Here is a 26094-nt window from a genome sequence, read left to right as displayed (position 1 = left end):
CATTGTCTCTTTTTGCTTAAGTTTCAGTTGGGTTTTTGTTTCCTGCAACCTGCTAATATTTCCTCCTTCTAGCCAACCATGTCTCCTATAAACATGACACTCATTCATTTCTCTGTCCTTTTCATGATATAACCTACTTTATATTAATATCCCATCTATTGACTCAGTTTCAAAAATACAAATGAATGTATTCTATGTATAGTGATGTATGTTGTACACTGTTGATGCAGAAATGAGTAATACACAGTGTCTGATCTTGAAGGGCTCACAATATATGAGAAAGCAGACATACTTGCAGAAAGGACTAACTTAAGTGCAAGAGCTATTTTAGGACTAAGAACAAATTATTATGGGACACAAGGAAGGGAGCCAGTCCCTAGGTAACCATGCTGTCAGTGGAATTTTATTAGAATAATCCAGTCTATATTAATCAGCCTCTTCTGTGAACTCATGTTGCCTTCATTTTGCCACTTAATACTGTACTGTCTTTTGTTGTTGTTGTTGTTATTCAGTGGTTTTGTGGTTTCAGATGTATATCTCTTTCCCAAAACTGCATTTTAAGCCCTTGCTGGGTGAGGAATGTGATGTTATTTCCCTTTGTACTTCCCCAAGCACCTACCACTATGTGCTGCATTTATTAAAGCAAATAATACTTAGACTTATAGATGCAGTGTTATAACAATTAAATAACAAGAACTCAGGTAAAGGCATTGTTTTTCTTAACAGAATAGGGAACAGTGTAATCATTGGAGTGACATCTCCTCACCTTTGCCATATTCTGCTGGTTTGTTTTGGTTGGTAGCAGGCCACAGATTCTGCTTACACTCAGGAGGAGGGGGTTATACAAGAATATGCATCAGGAAGCCACCTTAGAATATGTCCTGTACACATACATTCATGATGTTCTTGATCAAAAGTAAGAATCCAGTAACTAATTCTGTTGAAATTGAATTATCTATTATGTTTTAGAGAGTGATTTTTTTAAAAAATATATATTTTTACTGATTTTAGAGAGGAAGGGAGAGGAAGAGAGAAATAGAAACATCAATGATGAGAGAGAATCATTGATCAGCTGCCTCCTGGATGCCCTACACTGGGGATTGAGCCCACAACCTGAGCATGTGCCCTGACTGGGAATCGAACTGTGACCTCCTGCTTCATACCTGGTAGGTTGACACTCAACCACTGAGCAACACCAGCCGGGCAAGAGTGATGTTTTTAAAATACAATTGGATTCATAGTCTTCAACCATATCTCTCCTCTTGCTGCTTATGACACTGATAATTTCCTAACACGGATAAAGGCCAATTTTTTTACTGAGGTCTATAAACCAAAATGAGTTGGCTAGTTAATAATTTTCTATGATGTTCTCCCTTGCCCCTGTGCCCCAGCCATACTCTAAATTTGTTCTCGGTGTAGGCCTTTGAAATAGTTATTCCTTCTTCCTGCTTTTCTCCTTCTTGAAGTAAATGTCTTCCCAGAAGCCTTTCTCTGACTATTCAGTCTAGAATTTTACCACTCCTCATTGAGTATATCATAACCTGGTTTCTATTGTCTTTTGGGAACTGGTCATTGGTGATATTTTCTTTTGGTTTATATTGGTTATTGCTGGTTAGTCCCCACCTCCACTACAGTAGCATACAAGATCCATAAGCATAGTCTTAATGTGCCTTGTTTACCTTTTTATTCCTAGCACCCAGAACAGTTTGACTCATTAGTGGGCTCAGCATATATTTGTTGAATTAATCTATGTCCAACATAAATCTCCATTGGAAGCAGCTTTTACTATTTCTAAGAAAAGCAGATTCACACTTTTAAAAATGCTTATTTTACCACATGTGTTTTTGGTTTGACTCTATATAAATTATCAAAATCTTAGTAAGCACTGTGACTTGTAATCACCACAAACCTTCAGTAATCACCACAAACCTCAGGCAATGAGGACATAATTTCTGATGCTGAATATGTGCTGGTCTCTTTGGACATAACAACTCTTTTTTTTAAAATTAGTAAATGTGCTATTTTCTTTTTTATAAATATATGAGAGGGGGAGAGAGATAGAAATATAAATGATTAGAGAGAATCATTGATTGGCTGCCTCCTGCACGCCCCCTACTGGGGATCTAGCCTGCAACCTGGGCAAGTGCCCTTGACCAGAATCAAGTCCAGGACCCTTCAGTCTGCAGGCCAACACTCTATCCACTGAGCCAAACCGGCTAGGGCCATAACAACTGTTTTCATTGAGATGTAATCATGGATTACCTATTTGCCATATTTATAAGATTTTTTTAATAAGTTATATTGTTATTAACTAAATATATTTTGGCCAATGTAAATGTATTCCAAGAAAAAATAATGAAGAAACCTATTGCAGCTGCATTCTATTTATCTTCTTAAACCCAAACATGACAACACCATGTTTAAGATTAATACTATCGATATGTGGTTTAATACAAATATCTCAGGAATTTTAGTGATTTTAAAGTATACTACTGTCTTTGAAAGGGACATGATACCTCCGCTAAAAGAAAAAAAAGGGATTTTGGTTAAGTAAACATATTCTGGGACTGCTTCTAGCTTGTGCAGTGTTGCTGGGTAATGAGTTTGATACAGAGGTTGGTTAGTGTTTGGAGTACGATCTATATTACTGGTATCAAAGACTAGGAAAAATAGAGATCTGGAGAGGAACTTAATGAATGTTGGGTTGCACAGAGCTTGCCTTTATTTTCTATGTGGGAGCTATTCAACATTAAGAAATATATATATATACATATATATATATATATATATATATATATATGTATATATATATATATAGAGAGAGAGAGAGAGAGAGAGAGAGAGAGAGAGGGAGGGAGAGGGGGAGGGAGTCTAGAATAGTTTTTTTAAACCAAGAAATTACCTATAAAATATAATACAGTTAAATTAAACATTTTTTTTATCAGGATACAAGACTAAAACTTGACTTACAGAAGCACACTTAAATATGCAGGGATTTATAGAAATGTCCAGTTAATACCTTATAACACAATAGTTTGAAAAGAAGTATGAAAAAAATTATATATAATTAAGATCAATGTTTAAAAATGCTGACAATGGAACCACCAGCAAATATCTGTTACAGGAAACTCTACTGAAGGAGCAAAGCTGGCAGAAGGTAATTAATCTTTAAGAGTAAAAGTGTTGTAATAGCCATTGTCCTATTTGAGATATATAATTGAATTTCCAAGAACCATAGAATCATCTACTTTTAAAGGTGAAAACAATATGTGAAGTTAGGACATTTCCTTAGCTTCACACTTATTTTTTAATGAAGAGTCTCAAACCGTTAGTCTAGGTGAGATGTCTGTAATTCCTGATCAAAATTTCTCCAGGGCATGTTGACTAAATAGCTCATGATCATAGCCAGTGACAGAGTTTTAATGGGTTTCATCCACAAGGACTTCATGAGTGCAAGAAGGGATGACTTCTTTTCCTACAGGAGAAACATTCTTTTCTTGCTGATGCTACCTCCTTAAAATATCTTTTCATGAATTATACAAAGCTTACAGCATTTCTTTGAGTCCAACAGTACTTGTATGCCCTCCAGTGATAAAGTTTCAAAGAAAGGACTTCTCACGCATGAGAAATGAGGGGAAGGAAAGTTTCATTCACTATTCAGCATAGTACACAGGGCCAGGCATTGTGATGTGTAAGAGGTTTACATTGCTAAATAAAATAGAAAAGTTTCTTGCATATTGGTGTTTTCTACTAGTAAATAAATAGTTTTTTGTTATTTAAGAATAGCTTGTGCTAAGTCTCTGAATGAAGTGTTCAAGACATAAAACAGTGGAAAAATTATAAAAATCTTCAGTTAGATATATAGAAAGAACAATGGTGCAATAAACTAGGGGAAGATAGTAGAATTTTAAGTAAGCTAAAAGAATTCTTGGATAAGCTAGTGAATACAATATGTAACATTAATGAGTCTGTATTGCCTTATTTTTTAGAATAAAAATAGTAATTTTTGTTAGGAAGAAATCTGTATCCTCCTTAATATATCCTTGAAAATTTTCTGTATTTGTAAGTGTCTCTGTAAAGTATCCTGTTATCCTTGACTATGTGTTTATATACTTCACTAGAGACCCTGTGCATTAATTTGTGGGGTCTCTTGGCCAGGCCGGCAATTGGGGTCGATTGGGGACCATCTCGCTCAGTCTTGATAGGGGTGATCAGGGCCAGGAGGTTGGCTATGGGAGCACACTGACCACCAGGGGCAGCTCCTGCATTGAGCATCTTCCCCCTGATGGTCAGTATGCATCATAGCGACCGGTCGACCAGTCATTCAGTCAACTGGTCGTAACAGTCGCTTAGGCTTTTATATACATAGCTAGGAACCCAGTGTGATCCATTGAGATGTTAAAGGGTTAACTGTGCTTCTGGACTTTGGAGAGCAAGTGAACTCTAAAAGCTTAACATAATAAAATGCAAAGACCAGTTATAAATTGCCCCACAAAAAAAGAAAAGTGGATATTTTCCTCTACGATTTTATAAAAAGCAGAGTCAGGTCATTTAGTTATTTTTATTTTAAGCTTAGGTTAGAAGATAAACTAACTCCTTTTCTTCTCATTATTAAGTTTGTGTAGGTTTTGTAGTAAAATTTACCCCTTCTTTAAAAGTAATAGCAAAAGGGAATACAGTTTTCTATACCTAAGGCTAATACAAAATTGCAACTTAGATGAAATTTCTCTTTCATGCATTCTCTAACATAAATCTAGGTTCATAAAGTTTAACTTTTTATTTGGACTTTTTATTACTATAAAAATGGTAATCTAAGTTGAATTCAGTAGGTGTCTATTTATTTATGTAAAAAAGCTCTGTATACCACATATGTGCATTAATGATGTCTTATAATATTTATCATTGTTAAACAACTATGATACCTGAGCACACAAAGGAAGATATTGGCAGACACAGCCTCTACCTTTAAGGTAGTTGTAGTCTATAATAACATGGGTGAGAACAGTCATATCAAGAGTATTTGGGCAAATAAATAATGCCAACATTAATATTTTGAAATTACAAATGCTCCTCAACTTATGATGGGGTTAAGTTGAAAATATTGTAAGTTGAAAATGCATTTAATACACTGAGCTTACCAAACATTAGAGCTTAGCCTACCTTAACCATGCTTCGAACACTTAAACATTACTCTACAGTTAGGCAAAATCATCTAACTTAAAACCTATTTTATAATAAAATGTTGATTACCTCATGTTATAAAAATAAGACACTTAAAATAATAAGCTTGGGTGTTGCTGCATTTTGGAAGAAATCGAAAAAATAGTTATAGATAAAAATGTAAATTCAGAAAAAAAGTTATTATTCTCTATGTTCTTGGGGAGAAATTCAAAGAAAAGTATGGGATTTTACTGATAGTTTGAATGGTAAAGGAAATAAATCAGAGAGAGCTGAGGGGTAGATGTTTTTAATATCAGATTTCCCCACAATATAGTGATGAATTTCTTCCACTGAGAATATAATTAGACTAGGGGCCCGGTGCACGAAATTCGTGCACTGGGTGTGTGTGTATGTGGGGGGGAGTGTCCCTCAGCCCAGCCTGCCCCCTCTCACATACTGGGAGCCCTCAGGCGTAGACCCCCATCACCCTCCGATCACCTGATCGGCCCCTTGCCCAGGCCTGACGCCTCCGCCAGAGGTGTCAGGCTTGGACAGGGGACCCCCATCTCCTCCCGATCACTGGCTCTGGCCCCCGCCCAGGCCTGAGGCCTCTGGCCCAGGAATAATGCCTGGGCAGGGGACCCCCATCTCCCTCTGATCGCTTGCTCCACCCCCCACCCAAGCCTGACGCCTCTGACCCAGGCTTCAGGCCTGGGCAAGGGGACCATCATATCCCCCCAATCCCCGGCTCCGCCCCCCGCCCAGGCCTGATGCCTCGGCCAGAGGAGTTGACCCTCATCACCCTCCGATCACCAATCACCAAATCAGCACCTTGACCAGGCCTGAGGCCTCTGGCAGAGGTGTCAGGCCTGGGCAGGGGACCCCCAGCTCCCCGCAGTTGCAGGCTCCGCCCCTGCCCAGGCCTAACGCCTCTGGCCTAGGCATCCGGCCCGGGCAGCGGGGACCTGCAGTGGCAGCGGGGGGCGCCGCGATCGTGGGCTTCGCTTTAGGCCCAGGCAAGGGACCCCTAGATCCTGGGACTGCCAGCTTCGACTGTGCCCAGCTCCCATCACTGGCTCCACCCCTACTTCCTGCTATCACTGGCCAGGGCGGCAAAGGCACCTGATTCTCCGATCATGGCTGGGGGGCAGGGCAAAGGCAGCCCCAGGGCCGCCTTTGCCCTCCCCCCCAGCTCTTAGCTCCCCCCTGGGTTTCTGATCACTGTCAGTGGCAGCTGGCTTCTTCCTGCTTTCCCTTTTGCCTCCCTGCATTGTGCCTACATATGCAAATTAGCCGCCATCTTAGTTGGCAGTTAACTGCCAATCTTAGTTGGCAGTTAATTTGCATATAGCCCTGATTAGCCAATGAAAAGGGTAGCTTGTACGCCAATTACCATTTTTCTCTTTTATTAGTGTTGATTACATATCAGCTATCAAATGCAGTTATATGATGAAGTCATTTTAAACAACAATTGAGAGTCCCATAACAGGACATGATAAGACAGCAAGAAGCAATATGGACAAAATATCCAGTATTATTTAAAAGCACATTCTGTGATATCAGACAATTCCAATATGGGCTTGGCTACTTATCATAACTTAATCTCTAAAACTACATTTCCTTATCTGCAACATAGAGATAGTAAATAGTTCCTACAAACCCTCTCTGCCATATTAGCAGTAATGGTCTATGGTTTGGATTGATCATCAAACTCATGAGACACAGTATCTTTTGACCAACACCAAATTGTTCAGCTTTAAGGAAGGAGGCGGGGTGGGGGGTGGGGGGAAGAACACAGCATACAAAGCAACATCACAGCAGAGGCAATGTATTCTCCCCAACTAACATGCACTGCTTTTGATGTCCCAGGCATTCCATATTTGGGACAATGAGATCATGAGATAAGATGCTGAACAACCCAGGCTTAGAGTAGTATTCAGCGCTGCATTATCTTTAGCTGTTTTCTTTATTGAGACACACAGTCACCTCAGGTGCTCATAATTAGCCCCAATCTTCAGAAAAGTTGCTACTCATCAGTATAGATTATTTATTACTTGCTCTGGACAATAAGTCAAGTGTCTGGTCCAATAAATAGTTCTTGGCTAGATTCTCTTCTTCCATCTAGTAACCTATTTTACTATAAATTTTGTGAAGTTCAGGGTCTCCCTCAAAAATGTATAAACACTTTAACAGCTGATAGCTCAATTGATGTTTCTTACTTTTCAGATTTAACCCATTGGAATTAATAATTATTCAAAGGAGAGTTGACTAGGGTTGACTCAGGCATCCCTAAAACTTGAGGAAAAAAGCACAGATATAGCTATCATTTTTTTGAAGTTTTTTTTTGATATTTAGATCTTAAATATTACATTTTGTCTTTACTATTTTTTTAAATTTCTTTATTGATTAAGTTATTACATAAGTGACCTTATCCCCACATTACCCCCATCCCCCCACTCATGCTCTCACCCCCTTGTTGTTTCACTGTCTACCTCATAGGAACTTAAGAGGATTGAATGAAATTCTATAATTGCAATGAATGTTAAGCACAGTGAATGGCCCATGATGCTTAACAAATATTAGTTAACTATTATCCTTTTAATAAGTCTTAACATATAAGATTGATACTGGGTTTTGAGTATTTTTCTGACCATAATCTATTTAGGGCATGGTATCTGTAGCTGTGGTCACTGCTTTGTAACTACTACTACTACTACTACTACTACTGAGCATAAATACCTCTATATTTTTCCTTTGTACCACATTTGGAAGCAATGTTTACATTGCTTTTTAATCAAGAATTGAAGATACTTAATTTTTTATAATGTCATCACTAAGTGAACAGATATGTTTATGTAGCTATTATGGAGAAATAACTGGTTGTGATATTAAAACTATGTTTATTTTATAGCATTGGCTTTTTAAATTCTTAGTCTTCACTCAAGCAAAGTTGCTAAAGATCTTTTTCCTATATTCAACAAGTTACTGGAATAATTGTCAAATTCTAGTGAAGTTCACAAATAGAAATTGATGTTCCATAGGATTAATTTAGATGCACACTTGTCCTTTAGTGTTATAGCTCTAGAAGCAAAGCAGATGGGAGGTTACAGCATTAGTCTCCAGAGGACCATGGACGTAGAGCAAGAAAGGAAAGAAAATAAAGTAGTTCTTTAGATGTTTGCACGGCTACTTTTCTCCCATGACTTCCTGAAATCTGTAACATAGAGAAATATCACACTTCTGAGTATCTGGGTGTCCTCTGACCCTAGGCTCTCTTATTTTTCATATTTTAAAGTTTTTTTGAGAAAATGATTAGGGAAAATTTATTTTTAATTATATTCTTATTTCTTTTCTCTTTCTGCCATTTCTCTTTCTCTATTCTCCTTATCTCCAGTTTAGTCTGATAATCTTATAATTACCTCAACCAACAAGTTGAATTAAAAAAAAGTAAGAAAGGTATAAATGTTTTAAAAGTACAAAACAATAACCAACCAAAAATTGGGACGATTCCTCTTTTATATTCAGGGTGTGTTTTCTCTTAGAAAGGATGCTTATTTCTGTATGAGGAGAATCCCTTCTCTATGCTACTTTTTTTGGGTAAGTAATCTGAATTCCTAAAGGTGAGTAGGACTGTTTTTACTATACAGGCAAAGACTGTCTTTGAATGGAAGTGCCCAGGAGATCAAGGGGCAACTCTCTATCTTCAAAGATTTTGTGCTTAAATGATGAGACTGTATTTCCCAGCAAGACTTAGAACTCAGTAACAGATAATGCATTCGTTTCTCAATGAGTTCATGAGTTAGTCAGGACTTAATCATGTCCTAGCACATGCAGACTTAATAATAATGTATGCTGAGGTCCTACAATTTCAGACTGACAAAAAAAAAAAAAAAGGGGAAGTAAAGATCCAACGTGTTAGGGCAGGAATATGAATACAGCTGCAGAGCTGGATCTTGCAGTAAGTAACTACCTGCATGTCATCTGAATGAGTTGGAGAGAAATCATGGCAATTTGTGGCTAATGATAGAGCCCTATCAGAAGCAGAAGTCTAACTGGCACAATGTAAATTTGGTGACATTATGGTCCAGGTGATCTGTCCACCATGAAATAATTCTGGTCAGTGATTGGGACTGGGATGGGAGTGTACTGCACCTTGAGGTGATAGCAAGAGTTAAGGTAAGACGACACCAGAACCAAGCAAAGAATGTGTGGCTCAGGAGACCTTCCTTCCCTACTGAGAGCTGATGGTGACATGCGAGATGGAGTGAGAATCACAGGCTAGTATGTATGAGCTCATGAGCTCATCCTGCTGAGAAGTTGGTGTAGTCTGTGACTATACAGGCCTGACACCACATACTATGTGGATAGCTGAGAGGTCAGTTATAATCCCCAAAGGCTGGTAAGCAGAGGAGACTGGAGAGAAGTCCACTCAGCTTCCACCTCCTTCACTCACTCATTCCCACTCTTCCATGGGATCCTTAGGGACCCGTGGGGCACATTAGCAAAATGAGTAATTTTAGGAATAGATCAGCTGAAGTATATAAGCATCTACTATCTAAGTCTTTAAACAAGCTTGGTTTAATGAAATGATTTCACAATTTGAAATATAGCCAATAACTGTGGTAACTTTTTGCCCAGCATTTATTTCCCAATCAGCAAAGACCTCATTCTATGATATGAGCACTGCAGTGTTGGTGTTTTTTTTATATACTTGGCACTCATTTTTAAAAAAACTTTTCTCTCTCATTTTTCTCAAATACAAAGAATTCTAAAAATCTCACTGCAGGAACTTTGGGGTTCCTTGGTCTGACATGTTTGAATGTTACAAGGATGGTATTATGACCTTGAAAAGATGGCGCTGCTATCTATTGAAGATTATAAGTTTATGACCTTATAACTTGCTCTCCAAAATGTTAGACATCACTTTTTAAAAATAAAATTGAAGGCAGATTACATTTTAAACTCAATGGTAAGGATCTATACTGCATTTTGCTGTATATTCTTAAAAAATGAATTAGATCAGCCATTTGATGAAAACTATCTCTATTTTCAGGTTACCCCTCCATTTAACCATTTTTCTATGTTAGAAAACTTTCGTGGTGCATGTGAAATACTCTTCAGTAGTCTATGTCTTAATTCCCAAACTCATATGTCAGAAACACCTGCAATGCCTGTTTCAACCGTAGACCTACTTCACTAGGTGACTGATTGAATTCAAAGTTTAGGAATCAACTAATTGTGGGTCCATTCTTCACCCTGGCTCTTCCCACTATAATTGACACAGCTTGTTGAACATTCAGCAAACATTTGTTGTTTGCCTACTATGTGCTGGAGACTTTGTAGGTACCAGTGATCCAAAAGGATTAAGAACAAATCTCTGTTTTCAAGAGGAACACCACACTCTCCATAGAGTTCTAAAATACAGCACAATGTGATACACATTGCATTAGTTAAATGCAAAGTGCCACAGAAGACAAGAAAAAACCCCCACCTGCCTCAGGAGAGAAGAAAAGCATGCGCTATTTCGCAGAAGATGTGACTTGTGAGCTCGGTCGAAGTACGTTTCCAGAGAAGCAGATATGCCCCGGAAGGAGAAAAGTAGATACCCCCTATATGTTCAGAGACAGTGAAAAGGCCTTGAGGCTGGAGCCTAATGTGCATAAACAGAAACCCAGGGGTTTAATTGAGAAGGGCTCTATGAATTATAGTAAGGAGACTCCCACTCTGTAGGTGATGAAAAACATTGAAAGATTTTAAGAAAAAGTCACATGACTGAATAGAGGTCTGTAGTTGCCTAAGTATTGAAATGAAAGTAATTTCTTAAAAGGACGGTTGTGCTTTAAGGTCTCCACTGCATCGAAACAACAAAATAACTTTTTTAAAAATATATTTTATTGATTTTTTTACAGAGAGGAAGGGAGAGAGATAGAGAGTTAGAAACATCGATGAGAGAGAGAAACATCGATCAGCCGCTTCCTGCACATCTCCCACTGGGGATGTGCCCGCAGTCCAGGTACATGCCCTTGACCGGAATCGAACCTAGCACCCCTCAGTCCGCAGGCCGACGCTCTATCCACTGAGCCAAACCGGTTTCGGCAAAATAACTTTATTATGAATAAATACACAGCATAAAATAATCAGTCCTGATAATTTAAATTTAAATGATTGGATTACTGCCGTCCAGGACACAGAATCAAACAGTCCAGTATTTTATTATGGGCACAGTTCCCAATGAAGCACACTCTGTATTTTTATATGATGAAAAAAAGCAGTAAGTTTATAAACATCTGAAATGAAATAAAATGGTGTTGGTGTTGTTTTTTAATTCTCTTTCCTATTGGAGTTTTTTGCTTGCATGTGGAATTCTTAAATGTGAGTCAGCTGTGACAGCCACAGGGCTATCACACAGCACACCAAAGTGGCCTGATTCATGTTTGTCCTTCATCAGCTCAGAGAGTCCTTATTCAATCTCCAGGGACAGAGGAGAAATGAAAAAAAGCCTAAGGACAGGCCAAGGAGACTCAGACTATTTATAGAATAACCTTATGTTAGAATCAGCTCTTCAAAGAAAGGAAACTAAAGCTTTTTGTGTGGGTTTAATAGAAGCAGCAGCATTGTGAAATGCAAGGAAACAACTCCTCTATCAAAGGAATACTTTGTAATTCTAAAATAATACAGGGATAAATGTAAAATTAACAATGAGCTAAAGCGGAATGACTGTTCGTGTCAGCTTTTCTTTCTTTCATTGTTATCTTGGGGATGGTATATTTTGAGAATATTTTTGTAGGCCAACTCTGCTGCTGCGCCAAGACCAGCCAAAACAGCAGAATATTACAAAGATAGCTTCACTCTTACACCTTGAGTTTTAGCTGTATACCCTTGTTGAATTTTTAAATATATTTTTACTTTTATTGATTTCAGAGAGGAAGGGAGAGGGAGAGATAGAAACATCAGTGATGAGAGAGAATCATCAATTGGTCGCCTTCTGCACACCTGCTGCTGGGGATGGAGCCCGCAACCCAGGCATGTGCCCTTAACTGGAATCAAAGCTGGGACCCTTCAGTCCCCAGGCCCACGCTGTATCCACTGAGACAAACCGGCTAGGGCCCCCTGTTGAATTTTTGGTAAGTATAAAAATTGATAAATATTATCACATAGTGGCTTTAAATAAATTATTCCATGTAAATATTTAAAATACTTTGCTTTAAACCCCTCTTGTGAATCGTAAATCCGGCCCAATTTAAGCATTGAAAATGTAAGAGATAGACTTTGTTCCTTTTTCTTTTTGTTTGGAACCAATTCCATGGAGCTGTAGTTTTTTTGCAACACTTTTATTTTATAACCGGGCCCAGAAGATCCCCATCCCCCATCTGTTCACTATAATGTTTTCTTCCCATTTTATTCCAGGAGATGCCAAGACAGCCTCCTGGTGGGTTACCTTAGCAACCTCATGTGTCATGTTTTAGAATGTCCCAGGGCTGCAGTTTTATTTCCATTTGCATGCATTTCAGTCAGCTAACTGTAAATTAAAAAGGCCTATTGGAGAATAAACCTTTTTTCCCCCTTGCAGAATGAAAAACAGATAATTAGGATTACTGTTCTGTAAAATCCACTTATATTTAGTACTCTAGGAAAAATCGGGTTACTCTTACCTAAAGTCAAGGTATTTTTTACGTGGAATTTCATAAAATGATACTATAATGTCACATAACATAACACACACAGTGTATTATGCACACAATATAATACCCAGTGTGATTGCTTGATCTGATCTTTGGAAAGCATGTCACTTTGTAATCTTCTGATGACAACCATACAAGACTTTTATTAATGAAGCTTTTGACATGTCAATCCGTGTAAGACTGCAGTGACTCAAGATTATTTTTTTACTCCAAGCTATACATTTCAAATAGCCTCCAATCAAACAAATACTGAAAATATTCCACTTTAATATTTTTCATCTGTATAGTTCCATCTTTTTATTTCTGTCTTTTGAAGATTAGTGACATCATTCCTTTTTTATGAGCTTAAAATACTTTTAACATATATTGGTGGTAAAGAGCTAACAATTTGTGTTAATCTTTAAAGATAGATTGTTGCAATTTTATGAAAAACAAGAGGTATGAAAAGCCTGAAATTTTTGTAAAGTTGTATATAAAGTTAATAGCAAAGCTGAAATGGAAAGCAATTCCCTTTGAAACTCCAGTGTTTGTGAGTGAAAACGATAGATCAATGTTTTCACCTTAGGAAGAAAACTACCTTCATATTTTCCCCAGTCTGCAAGATATTTTTTGCTTCTTGGGAAAGAGTTCAGGTATTCTGTGATCACTGATAATATTCTAGTAGGATATTCTACTATGGAATAGTGACATTTTTCTGTTTGACCCAGACTCGGTGTTACCCTGAAATTAATAACCTTCTCTTTCTAAGAAAGGGTCTCTGAAGAGCTTTTTCTGAGTAATTTTGAGTAGGACCATAAATTGAACTCTCTTTCCTCCTTCATTCCTTAGGGGCACTGGCTGAACATGCTTCAATATGTGCAGGGTAATTCAGTTGCTACTTTCTTTTACAGTGTTTCCTTCTAGGCTTGAATATCCTTACCATGTCATATTTTAGCTTAGAATTTGATAAAAATGATGGAAACAGATGATCATTGTTCATGACATTTCTATTTTCTAAAGTTGTCCCCATCCTAAGAGTATTAGGAGGATCTTCTAATATAGTGCACTCATTAAAGATGTGTGTGTGTGTGTGTGTGTGTGTGTGTGTGTGTGTGTGTGTGTAGCCTTAGAGCAATATGGTTCCTTTCGACATGCGTTTAAAATGGATAATTCAATAGGGGCCCAGAGTAAGAGATGATCTTTTTTTTTTTTTTTACTCCAAAAAGGAATAAAACCTGCTTGGTATTTTATTTATTGGTGTAAAAATCCTTTGAAGTAGATCATAAGGAGACAGAAGGACTGGTGCCAGACTAACTTTGGCAGTGTCACTCAGCTTGGTCACGGTTGATAAACTATCAAAATCTCAATTTTCTGAATCTAAGTATTCTTAAAACACTATTAAAATCTCTCGAAACTTGCTGTACAGGACACCAATAATTGCTTCTATTTCTTTTTTTTTTTTAGGTTATAGTGTTAATGCTTGCATCTCAAAGGCAGATCATTTCTCCTATAATCATAATAAGGTTAACTAGCACTGAGTGACTAGTGGAGCACTGAACTCTCTGATTCTGAGGCTCCATAATTGAGAGCACTGAGTAGATCTTCTAGACAAGCATGATTTTTTTAATTTAGAATATTTTTATAGGACTTTTGGTGCAGAGGGATACACCTAAACTCAGCTTTCTCTGTTCATGGAATATTATCAGTCAATGTTGCGCCATGCAAAGCTCCTTTCTTGTTTTCATTCTTTGTTTTTTACAACTTTATTGTGGTATAATTTACATAAGACAAACTACATGTACTTAAAGTGTATGATCTGATGCATTTTGACATATGAATACCTGTGAAACCATTAGTATAATCAAGATAATGAGCACATCCATCAGTCCAAAAAATTTTGTCTCTTTGTAATTTCTCCTTCCCTATAGTCTCCCAACCATGGGTATTTATTTTTATTTTTAATCACTATAGATTAGCTTGCAATTTCTAGAATTTTCTATAGACTGAATCATATAGTATGTGTTAGTTTTGTCTGGCTTCTTTCACACATTGTAATTATTTGGAGGTCCACCCATGTAGTAGAGTGTATTAATAATTCCTTTCTTTTATTGCTGAGTAATATTGCATTGTATGGAATTTTTTAATTCATTTGTTAATAAATATTTGTGCCATTTGTAGTTTTGTCTATTACAGATAAAGTTGTTATAAGCAACCATATATGTCTTTGTGTAGACATATGTTTAATTTATCTTGTGTAAATACTTAGGTATGGAATAGTTGAATTATATAGATGAATTTTTACTTTTTTAAGAAAGTGTCAAATTGCTTTTGGTGTTATATTTAAGAAATCTTTGCTTAACTCAGGTCACAAAGGTTTTCTACTCTAAATGCTTTATAGTTTTAGTTTTTACATGTAGCTTTATAGTCTAGTTTGAATTAATTTTTATATGTGGTACAAGGTATGGGTTGAGTTTTTTTTAATTTTCTTCTTCTCTCTCTTTCTCTCTCTCTCTTTCTCTCTCTCTCTCAAAACACACACACATACACACACACACACACAGATGCCCATTTGTTTCAAGACTATTATTTTCCATTGAGCTGACTTTGCATCTTTGGTGAATATCAATTTCTTATATATGTTTGGGTGAATTTCTGAGCCCTGGACTTTCTCTTCTATTCCATTGATCTATGTGTTTCCTTTAATCTTTGTTTTGTTTGGTTTCCCTTTTCTCCTATCTCTACTCCTATTTTCTCACCCCAGTATAGGCTTGTTATTGTATGTATGTATGTATGTATGTATGTATGTATGTTGTATGTATGTGTGTGTGTATACATATAACATACATATTTATATTGGTATATACATATTCATCTATATCAGCCGTGGGCAAACTACAGCCTGCGGGCCGAATCTGGCCCATTTGAAATGAATAAAACTAAAAAAAAAAAAAGACCATACCCTTTTATGTAATGATGTTTACTTTGAATTTATATTAGTTCACACAAACACTCCATCCATGCTTTTGTTCCGGCCCTCCGGTCCAGTTTAAGAACCCATTGTGGCCCTCGAGTCAAAAAGTTTGCCCACCCCTGTATATTACAAAATATATTGTGCTGCGCCAGCATGGCTATGGGGGGTGAGGCGGTGAAGAATTAGAAAAGACAGACAAGAGAATAAAGCTGGGCCTAGGTGGGACGCTGCCCTCTGATTAGAGAGACAGTGCCATGGCCTGCAAGCTGAGTCTTTATTTTATAGCCAGATTCCACGAGGCAAAGTAAAGGGTGTGGTCAAGATGTTTACAACGTTCTCACAGGTTTCGAATCTCACTCAGTTACATGCACCCGAACTCTTATCAAACCCACATCACACAAGTTTGGACCATAAGGTCAAGCTTACAACTATAGCCTTTGGCTATAATTGTGCTGGGACTTGCACGTGGCTTTGTCATGAGAGGATTGTGCCCTCTCATTAGCCTGAGGCTTGAACCTGTCCAAACGCTGTAGCTGCTCTCCATAATATATAGTTATTTTGTATATGTATGTTTTAATTTATATAAATATTTTAATATCTTTATCCTGTTTGGTACTTTTTATAATAAATACTTATAATATATTTAATATATATTTAGATATTTATTCATATTTTTCTGTGTAAATTTACCTAAAGAATTATATCTAATTGCTCCATAGTATCTGATAGTGCATATTCACTACATATTGCTTATCTGTTCCTAGAAGAATGGATTGCCAGTATGCATATGCCTTCAACTTTCTGGAACTACATAGAGCACTACAATGAATATCCTTGTATAAATACCTTTATGAAACTGAGAGAATTTCTCTGAGGTAGGACCATGAGGGCAGAGTTTATACATATACTCAGTTTGACTGTATACTGCTTCCCAGTTAAACCAGAACAATTCATGTTCCTCCTAGTTATTCATGAGGATTTCTAGTTCTTTATGTCTCTGACGACACTTGATATTATACCACATCAACATCAATAGGTATGGAAGTATAACCTTTTAATTTGCTTTTCTTTGTTACTAGTAAATTTGAGCAACTCATTTAACTACGTGGGTTTCTCTTTCTGACTTATCTTTTATTATGTTTTAATTTTTATTTTATTTTTATCATGTTTGCTATTCTTTTCCAGTTAATTTGTGGAAGCCCCAAGAATTTTTTGCAGTGATGAAAATGTTCTATGTCTGTGCTAATATAATAGCACTTGCCACATGTGACTAGTGAGTACTTGGAATATGGCTAGTTGCACTGAAGAAATGAATTTTTTGTTTTACTTAATTCCAAGTAATTTATATTTCAGTGGTCAGGCTACGTGCTAAAGAGTCCATTTCTAGACACGGGTCCCTTGGCAGTGTTACATACCACAATAGGCTCCTTCCTGGCTTTTATCTGTCTGCTACCTTTTCCTGTGGTCTTTTTCATTCAACAGACATCTTCACTTTTGATCTATTCAAACACAGCAATTTTTAGTGTATGATTTTCAGTTCCATGGTTTTCGTCAATAACATGGGTTTTCCCATGTTGAGGTCACAAAGATATTTTCCTGCATTTTTTTTACTTATGATGTCAGTTAATATACAGCAGGGGTCCTCAAACTACAGCCCACGGGCCACATGCGGCCCGCCGAAAACATTTATCTGGCCACCGGGTGTTTTTGCCGCCACTGCCTGTTGCTTAGCAGCCGACTTGTCCCGGGCCCACAGTGTGCATCTGTGGAATGTGCGCCGCACTCTCTGACTCCCCTCCTTCTCTCTGTCTCTCGACTCCTCCTCTCAGTCTCGGGTGTGATCAGACGAGTCACGAGCTTGCCTGTGCAGAGCCTGCTGCTGCCTGAGGACCAAGGTAAGAGCAAGTTAGGATTTTTTTTTTTTTGAAGTTAGAAGGTCTATTTTTTTTTTTTTTTTGCAGTTAGTAGGACCTTTTTTTTGAAGTTAGGAGAGCCTTTTTTTTTTAAGTTTTGTTTTTTTACTTCAAAATAAGATATGTACAGTGTGCATAGGAATTTGTTCATAGTTTTTTTTAAAACTATAGTCCAGCCCTCCAATGGTCTGAGGGACAGTGAACTGGCCCCCTGTTTAAAAAGTTTGGGGACCCCTGATATACAGTATTACTATATATTAATATATAATATTAATTTTTAGATTAATATATAAATTTAAGGTATATAAATTAAAGCACACAAATTCCCTCAATTTTCTAATTATTGTTTATTTTTAACCTGATTTCCTTATTTTATTTTTTACTTTCCTGATTCTTCAAGGAGATCATTTTAAAACCACTGTTTCCAATCCTGGCAGTACAATCCTGACTGAGGAGGTTTTACAACAATTGCAGGTCCATACAGATCAGAATCTATGTACCCAGGCACTGTTATTTTTAAAGTTCTACATGTGGTTTCTATATACAGCCAGGGTTGAGATTCACTATTCTGAAAGATGCTGGAGTATGGGGCAGGTGTTGTAAATATTGAGGAGTGGCTGTGAGAATCACCAGGGTCACCACCCTCTGCTCACATAGGATCTGCTGTGCTGGAGAAGTCTAGGTGATTATGAAACACACCTGTGCACAGCACACATAACCACAAACCTTAACACACGCTTTGGTAAGATGAAACTTCACCTTTCAGTCATCCTTATATTAGATGTTCAGTATTGAAACATACTATTTCTCATGCTGCCTTAGTGTCTAATGATGCTCTTTGCTTTTACCTGTTCTACTTTTTCACCATCGTCAGCAATGATCTTCATTTGCTGACTGCAGTTTGTCAAAATATGATTGAAGAGAGGGTTAGATTAAAAGGCCTCTAGTTGTGCCCTGGCTATGAAGTTCTGTCATTCCTAGAAGATAATAATTTTCTTATTTAGCTCTCTTAATTAGTTTTGAAGTTTACCAAACAGCTATGCAGTCATTTTGGGTGAAACATTTTTTCCTTCATTTTTTTGCCCCCATCTATCCTTTTCCTTTATTGTCTGAAGAGAAATGCAGAAAAAGCTCCAAGTGTTCATAGTCTCAATAAGTTCTTTTGATTTTTCTATTAGGAGAAACCCAAGATTTTCAACTTCCTTCTCTCTTCCTTTCTTGTTCTTATTTATTCATTCTTCTTTATGTTTGCTAACCACCTGCTTTCATAAGAGGCATATTAAAAGAACTATTTTCAAAATTTCATAGATTCTCATTAGCAAAGTGAAATTTTCTATATTCTTAAGATTATCTTGCGTATACTTGATGGGGTAGTTTTCAAGTTCATCAAGAGAAGAGCCTTCCCATGTATCTTTTTGATCTTGAAATTATGGATTGTTATGAGACAACTGAGACTCCAGAGTTATCCAAAGTCACAGAAAAAGGTGGCTCTAGTCTGAGCTTGAATCCAGGTTTAGAAATTTCTGGGTCTTCAAGTCTCAACAAGCAATAGAGAGTTTCTTTATTAAATATGTTGAGTCTTACTGTGTATTTTGGAGTGTTCATAAACAGCTGTCGGTATCAGCCAGGGTCAGTGAAGTAAAGAAAGGCATTAAGTCAGTTTGGAAGAGTGGAAAGAATAGAGGATCAAGAACAGGTGTGGGTCTGGGACAGGATGAAAGAATATAAGATAAAAAATAGACGTGTACTGGCTCTTATTTACTGACTTGTTGAGGAAGGGCTTACATTTTTAGAGCTTTTCTAAAATGGAAGACAAATTTTTCCCTACTTATTTCAGATACCTATGAGTAATAAATGAGGTAATAGATCTGAAAGTTCTTTGAAATTTGAAAAGTTGAAGACACATGGAGAATTTATGAATGGTAAAGTGAAATCATTGCCAGGAGAGTGAACAAGTTTTAGCAGGATGTCCATGGAGGTGAGTCAAAGCAAGAGCTCTAAACAGAGTCCAGTTTATGGTGATAATTCCATAATCTTTATTGGCTGTCTTTATTTTAGCTACTTAAAAACTTTGTTTCACATAATTCATTGCCACAGATGGAATTAATCTCTTAAAAGTTATATGAATACATTTAACATAATTATTTTAGAGCAGTTTTTCCTCCATATTAAGGAAAATAAGGACTGGTATTAGACCTTTTATCAGAAAATAAATTATATGTATTTTAATCTAATGTATGACACATTTTCATTAAGTTGGTTTTATAGATGAAATAAGGTCTGAAACCTTGTCTATCACAGTATGTTGCATTTTTCCCTTTTTTTTTTTTTTCAGATTTAACCTGTAAACTTTTTAAGCATTTTCTGTTTAGGTGATCTATAATTCTCTTGTAGTGCATCCATCCATTTCCTCACATACAGTTTATTTATTTATTTTTTTTGGCTTCCTATTAGTCAAGGAAAGGAAATAAAACATAAAATGCCAGTAAAGAAATTACCATGCACTCCATTTGCTTTCAGTTTTGAATAATATAGGTAGATAAAATATATATGATAGCCCCAGGAAAACCCTCAATGTTGTCTCCTTACCACTTAAAGCACACTAGGAATAACTTATAATGTAAAGAAGTAGATTTGTCCAAGTTACTTGTAGAATTCAGTACTTGAAAGGTTTAGATCTGTGGTTCTTTTTTTTCTTTTTAAATAATTCTTTAGTGTTGAAAGTATTACATATGTCCCAATTTCCCCCCCCATTAACTCCTCCAGCCTGCTCCCGCCCCCTTGCCCCAGGCTCTCACTGCCTCATTGTCTCTGTCCATGGGCCATGCATATATGCATACCAGGTCCTTGGTTGATTATCTCCCACCCACCCACCCTCCCGCACCTTCCCTCCAAGGTTCTGCACTCTGTTCCATGCTTCCATGTCTCTGGATCCACTCTGTTCAGTTGATTTTGTTACTCAGATTCCTCATATGAGTGAGTAGATCTGTGGTTCTTGAAGGGGAAGGGGAGGTGGTTCTACTCCAAAGAAACTGGTAATATCTGGAGATATTTTGGATTGTAACAAGTTTTCGGGTGCTACTTCTCTCTAGTTCGTAGATGCCAAAGCGGCTAAACGTCCTACAATGCACAGGAGAGTCCCCTCAAAACAATTATCCTGCCCAAAATGTCAGTAGTGCTGACATTGAGAAACCTTGGCTTAGATTCAATGGGTGATAAAATTCCATGATTACTTGAAAAGAGCCTATTCATTGAGGATTTTGGATGGAAAAGCAGAACTTTCATAAAAACAGATTGAAATAAGAAAAAGAAAGCTATGGTTTCAGCGTCACCCCAGGTTCACCTGACACTTTGAGAAGTTAGAGAAACAACCCAAGTAGACTTTTAATAAATTAGATCTGAAAGCTGTTCTATTAAGGGTGTTAGGGGATCAGATCCATGGCCGCTGTGGCCTTCGCGTATCACAAAGGATGGCTAGGAAGAAAAAGAAATGGAGAGGAAATTAGACTAAGAACAAAATCCAAAGAGGAAAGTGGGGGAAGGGAATGGCAACACAGTGGCATCTTTTGTTCTATTCAGTGTATTCGAGGGAGGGAGGGAAGTGGGTGTCGCAACAGAAAGGGCTTGGGGACGATGTGGAATGTTTGACTCAGGATCCGTTTTGAGTGGAAAACTGTGCCAGTTTCTCACCTCAGCCTTAGGTGGTCCTGGTCCTGGGACCGGCTAGGGCGCTGCCACATCCCGTTTGGTTTCCGAGCTTCAGCACAGGTCCTTGGTGGACCCTTGCAAGGAAGGTGACTCTTGGTGCTGTGAGAAGGTTGTTCAGGAAAGGATGAGACGTGCTGAGGCGGGCGCCACCCGCTTCCACCGGGTCAGCAATGGCGAGGCCTTAGGGCACTCGGGCTGGTTCAGAGCGGCTGGAACTTAATGGCCAGAAACAGTGGCTGGGGCAGCCCATGCGCCAGGCCCTGCGTTTCTCTGTTAGGCAGGGTGCAGGGGACTGTATAGCCTCAGGCTGGAGGCGCAACCAGCAGGTGCCCTCGCCGAGAGCGCAGGGCCTGCCAGGCTCCAGGAACCAGGCGCTTCCCAAGAAGTTTCTACCTCCCTGGGCCCGCTGTCCTGCGTCCTGCGTCCTGCGTCCTGCGTGTCCTTTCCTTGAGGGCACCGCAAGGAGCCCTAGGGTGCGCCTCAGGCACACAGCCCCACCAATGCCTGATCCGGATGTCACACCGAGAGGGACCCCTCACTCCTCAACCCTCACCCCGCACGACCTCAGCTCTGTGCCCATGTCTTTTGGGCAAGAGCCCATAGTCAACACTGCTGCTTGTAAGTATTGTCCGCTTAGTTAGGCAACATCCCAAGAACTGAACTTCCAAAATAGTCCTATTTATTGATTGATTGATTGATTGATTGTGTGTGTGTGTGTGTGTAATGGGGCAATTGGACCCGATGGAAACAGTAAATACCTTAAATTAGCGCATTTATGGTTTAGTTTCATCATTCCAAGCTGTCATCTTTTATCCCCTTGGACAAATATGACCTCAAGTTTGACTTAGTGAAAAAGTGAAGTTCATATCTTGAATAAAATGTGGAGGGTTCTCATGAGACAAGCAGACCTAGTTAATGGATTCATTCTATTCAGCTGAGACAGGGCTGTTAACAAAATGGCAGGATAAGTCATTTCAACATTTTAAAAGTAAGTCTCCATCATCTCTTTCCTGTCTACTTCTAGAGGTAACATTTATTTTATATGAAAAGAAAGTTAGGGTTAAGTTCACTAATTGAGTTATACAAAACCCTGGCTCTGTGTATATTTTATTGAAAAAAAACACCCCCCACCTTTGAACAGTTCTGTGAATGTAACCTATTTGGAAGAAGATCACCAGGAGGGAGGGGTGTGTCAGTTGGAGATGAGGAAACTTTTCAGGAATATGAAACAAATTTAATGCCAAACTCATAAGCCAGGCCACTTTGATACAACTTTGGTTTCATGTGCAATAGAGTAAAAGGAGTCTGAAGATTTTGTTGGAGCTTTGCCGACTAACTGTATGATCTAAAACAAATCACTTTGGAGCCATTTTCCTCAGTTTTGAAAGACAGTTTTTTGATTGTTGGGGATATGCTGTATAGCTATTTTCTACACTGTACAAGCATAATTAGCTTTCCCACCCAACAGCTTTAGGTAGGTCGGGGGGGGGGGGGTAGGGTGTTCCCAGGTGACTCTGATCATGATCTTCTTCCCTCCCGCTCAGGTAACCCTTGAATCCTTCTGGACTAGAGGCTGGGTAAGTAGTCATTTGAATTTATAAACTCCTGAATATTTTATTTTTCTGACAAAGATTTTTCTTCAGTCTTTTGTTTTCCATCTGAGGCACAAAAGTAGTAAAACCTAGGTTTAAACAGGGTGGGGTGGTGATTACTTTACCTGGAGTTGTATTTGGAATATTATTTAGTTGAAATATTTTTGTGTCTTAACATGAGTATGTCATACCACACATGCTAAATTCACTGTGTGTTTGTGCAGGCTTAGACTTTATTTTATTTTATTTATTTTATTTTAGGAAGGGAGAGAGAGAGAGAAACATCAATGATGAGAGAGATAATCAGGTGCCTCCTGCATGCCCCCCACTGGGGATCATGCCCGCAACCCAGGCATGTACCCTGACTGGGAATTGAACCATGGCCTCCTGTTTCATAGGTCAACACTCAACCACTGAGCCACACCAGCTGTGCAGGGATTGTTTGTTTAATAAATGTTAAGGAAGAATTGGCAATACATTTGGAAAGAATTAATAGATTGTGGATGAGTTAAAATATAGGGTGTGCCAAAAATGTATACACACATTTTGAATAATGGTAAAGATAGTATCTATTAAAATATATTTGTTTTTCAAAATTGTGCTATCAGCTATTCATGTGTATATATATTTTGGGGGGATACCCTGTATATTTAGTAAGAAAATATTTTAAATTCAGATTAGATTATATTTAAACTAATTACTTAAAGAGGATCTTAAGCTTGTTAATGTACAAAATGATTCTTATGATTTATAAGAGAAATGATTGTATTAATAGTGTTATTAAAATCAATACATTTTTACATAAAACAGTGAATAAACTTAGCATTCAGTTTTCCTTAGAAGCTTTTGAGAGTTTATAATTTTATAAGCATTTGTCTACTCTTCAATCTTTAATTAAAATTTTCCTTCTCCAGTCACCATGATGTAATGTAAATCAACTTTTGCATTGGGTAAAAAAATGATTTCCTTTAACCAATCATGTGACAGACTTGATGTGAAAGTAGGTACATAACAATGAAAGCTACTATTAGAGACAAATATAAAATACATTCACTTGTTTCACAGGGATTTTCATCTGTTTAATGCGTAGTGATTTTAAGATCATTGGGAGTACTTGAGGGAAGATTTGGGTCATTAAGTAAAAGGTGGCTGGTGGTTCATTATGTCAGTTCCTGAAATTGGTAATAAAATGCATCATGAAGTAAACTTATCCCATTTGCTATTGTGTCTTTAGGTATATTTGATATTAGACTACCAGGCTGAAATTGTGGGACTTAAGCATTTAATTGGGTGATTCAAATCAGATACATTAAGTATAGGAGTCTGGGACATCTGTGAATATTTTAAACATTGTGACTTAATATGTCATAATATATTTAAAGAATGATTGAAACTGGGTTATCTTCCATAACAGTTCAAGAATCCAGAGTTATATTTGGTTCTAAAATTACATGATCACGAGCTTGTAATCATTATTGTTGGTTTATCATAAATCAAAGACAGTGTTCTACGAGCATATATCAATTGTTATTGTCATAATAGTGCTTTAATCACACACACACTAGCAATTTCATATTGCTATATGTTGGAAGGATGTTGCACTCTTGATTTTAAAAAAATAAAACAAGCAAATAAACAGAAAAACTAGTCCATTAATAGTGAAAAATGTGGATACCAGAACCAGACAGACTGCATGCAAATCGTGGCTTCCCCATTTCCTGGCCTCATGATTTTGGATGTAGTAGTAGTAGTTATCCCCAATGAGGCTCAGTCTCTTTATTGTTGAAGTGATACACTATTTATACGTTCTTCAAAGCATTGCTGTGAGTATTTAATGATTTAATACATATAAAGCACTTAGAATGTTGCCTTAGTAATTATCAACAAATATTAACCGGCAGCTAATTTCCCCCCTTTTCTGTCCTGCTCTAGTGTATTTAAATTATCTTGTGCTAAATTTCACCTCTTACTTTCTCATTTTAGTTTCTTCTGTGAACCCTATATTTAGAATCTAACTTCTCTAACACAAAATTGTGTGTTGTGTGGACACATAAACATATGTAGAAGTGTGTGTATGTGAGAGACAGATAAGTAATATTTTGATGGAAGATACAGCAGAAGCATTTATAGGGCTCCTCTTTACCGTAAAAGAGCCATCTTATTGTTAGAGGAGATTGTGTAAACTGTTCCATAAATGCACTTGGGCACAGTGTTTAAAAGTCTTCATCAGAGACACGCACAGGACCTGCACACCTCTCATTGTGTACAGTAAATCACTTGTTCCCAAATGTCTTTGAAAATATTTTAAATCAGCGGTTCTCAACCGTGAGTCGCAAGCCCTTTGGGGGTTGAACGACCGACCCTTTCACAGGGGTCACCTAAGACCATCGGAAAACACATATATAATTACATGTTGTTTACGGTAGCAAAATTACAGTTATGAAGTAGCAACGAAAATAATTTTATGGTTGGGGGTCACTACAACATGAGGAACTGTATTAAAGGGTCACGGCATTAGGAAGGTTGAGAACCACTGTTTTAAATGACAGTGTGAAACAGAACATGATAGTCAAAGAAATAATCTTTCCCCAAAAGGATACTAAAAATTCAACATGATGGTTAAGACTATTGACTGAAGATTTGATAAGAATCCTGCCTCTGATACTTAACAGCTGTGTAATCTTCCACAGGTTACTTAACTAGGACTTCCTGTTTAAAATGGTTTGAAAATTATACATTTCTCATCATTCATTTAAATGCATTCATAGAAGTCATACAATGTTTCTCATAGTTCAAATAATGATTAAAACATGAGCTGACAAAGAGTAAATAGTGAAAAATGTGATTGTGGTTGTCATTGCTCTATACTTCTCTTACCACTGTCTTAAATGTTTACCTTTACAAAGGGAGCTAAGAAAAAACACATCATTATTTTCCCATAAGTGAAGAATTCTCCAATAACATCTCTAGTAGTTGACCAGTAAAGCATCTTTATATATGAACAAGAATTTTTATTTAATAGAAGTAATATTTGCAAAACAGCTTATTTTAATTTGGAAACATGAAAAATTATTTTCTTAATGTCAGGG

At 37.4% G+C, this 26094-nt stretch overlaps 1 long non-coding RNA gene across 1 annotated transcript in view; it reads left to right on the top strand.

Moving 5' to 3' along the window:
• Positions 1-22995, top strand: part of LOC132242988 (uncharacterized) — a 57897-nt gene extending 34902 nt beyond the window's left edge. Inside the window, exon 3 of the long non-coding RNA XR_009454755.1 lies at positions 22958-22995. This is a non-coding gene — a long non-coding RNA (uncharacterized LOC132242988). The remainder of the gene's footprint in view (positions 1-22957) is intronic.
• Positions 22996-26094: the final 3099 nt, after the last annotated feature.

Source organism: Myotis daubentonii, chromosome 10 (genome assembly GCF_963259705.1).
Source record: "Myotis daubentonii chromosome 10, mMyoDau2.1, whole genome shotgun sequence".
Classification (NCBI taxonomy): Eukaryota; Metazoa; Chordata; class Mammalia; order Chiroptera; family Vespertilionidae; genus Myotis; species Myotis daubentonii.
Note: the sequence above shows the minus strand (reverse complement) of the source record. Positions and strands in the feature narration are given on the sequence as shown.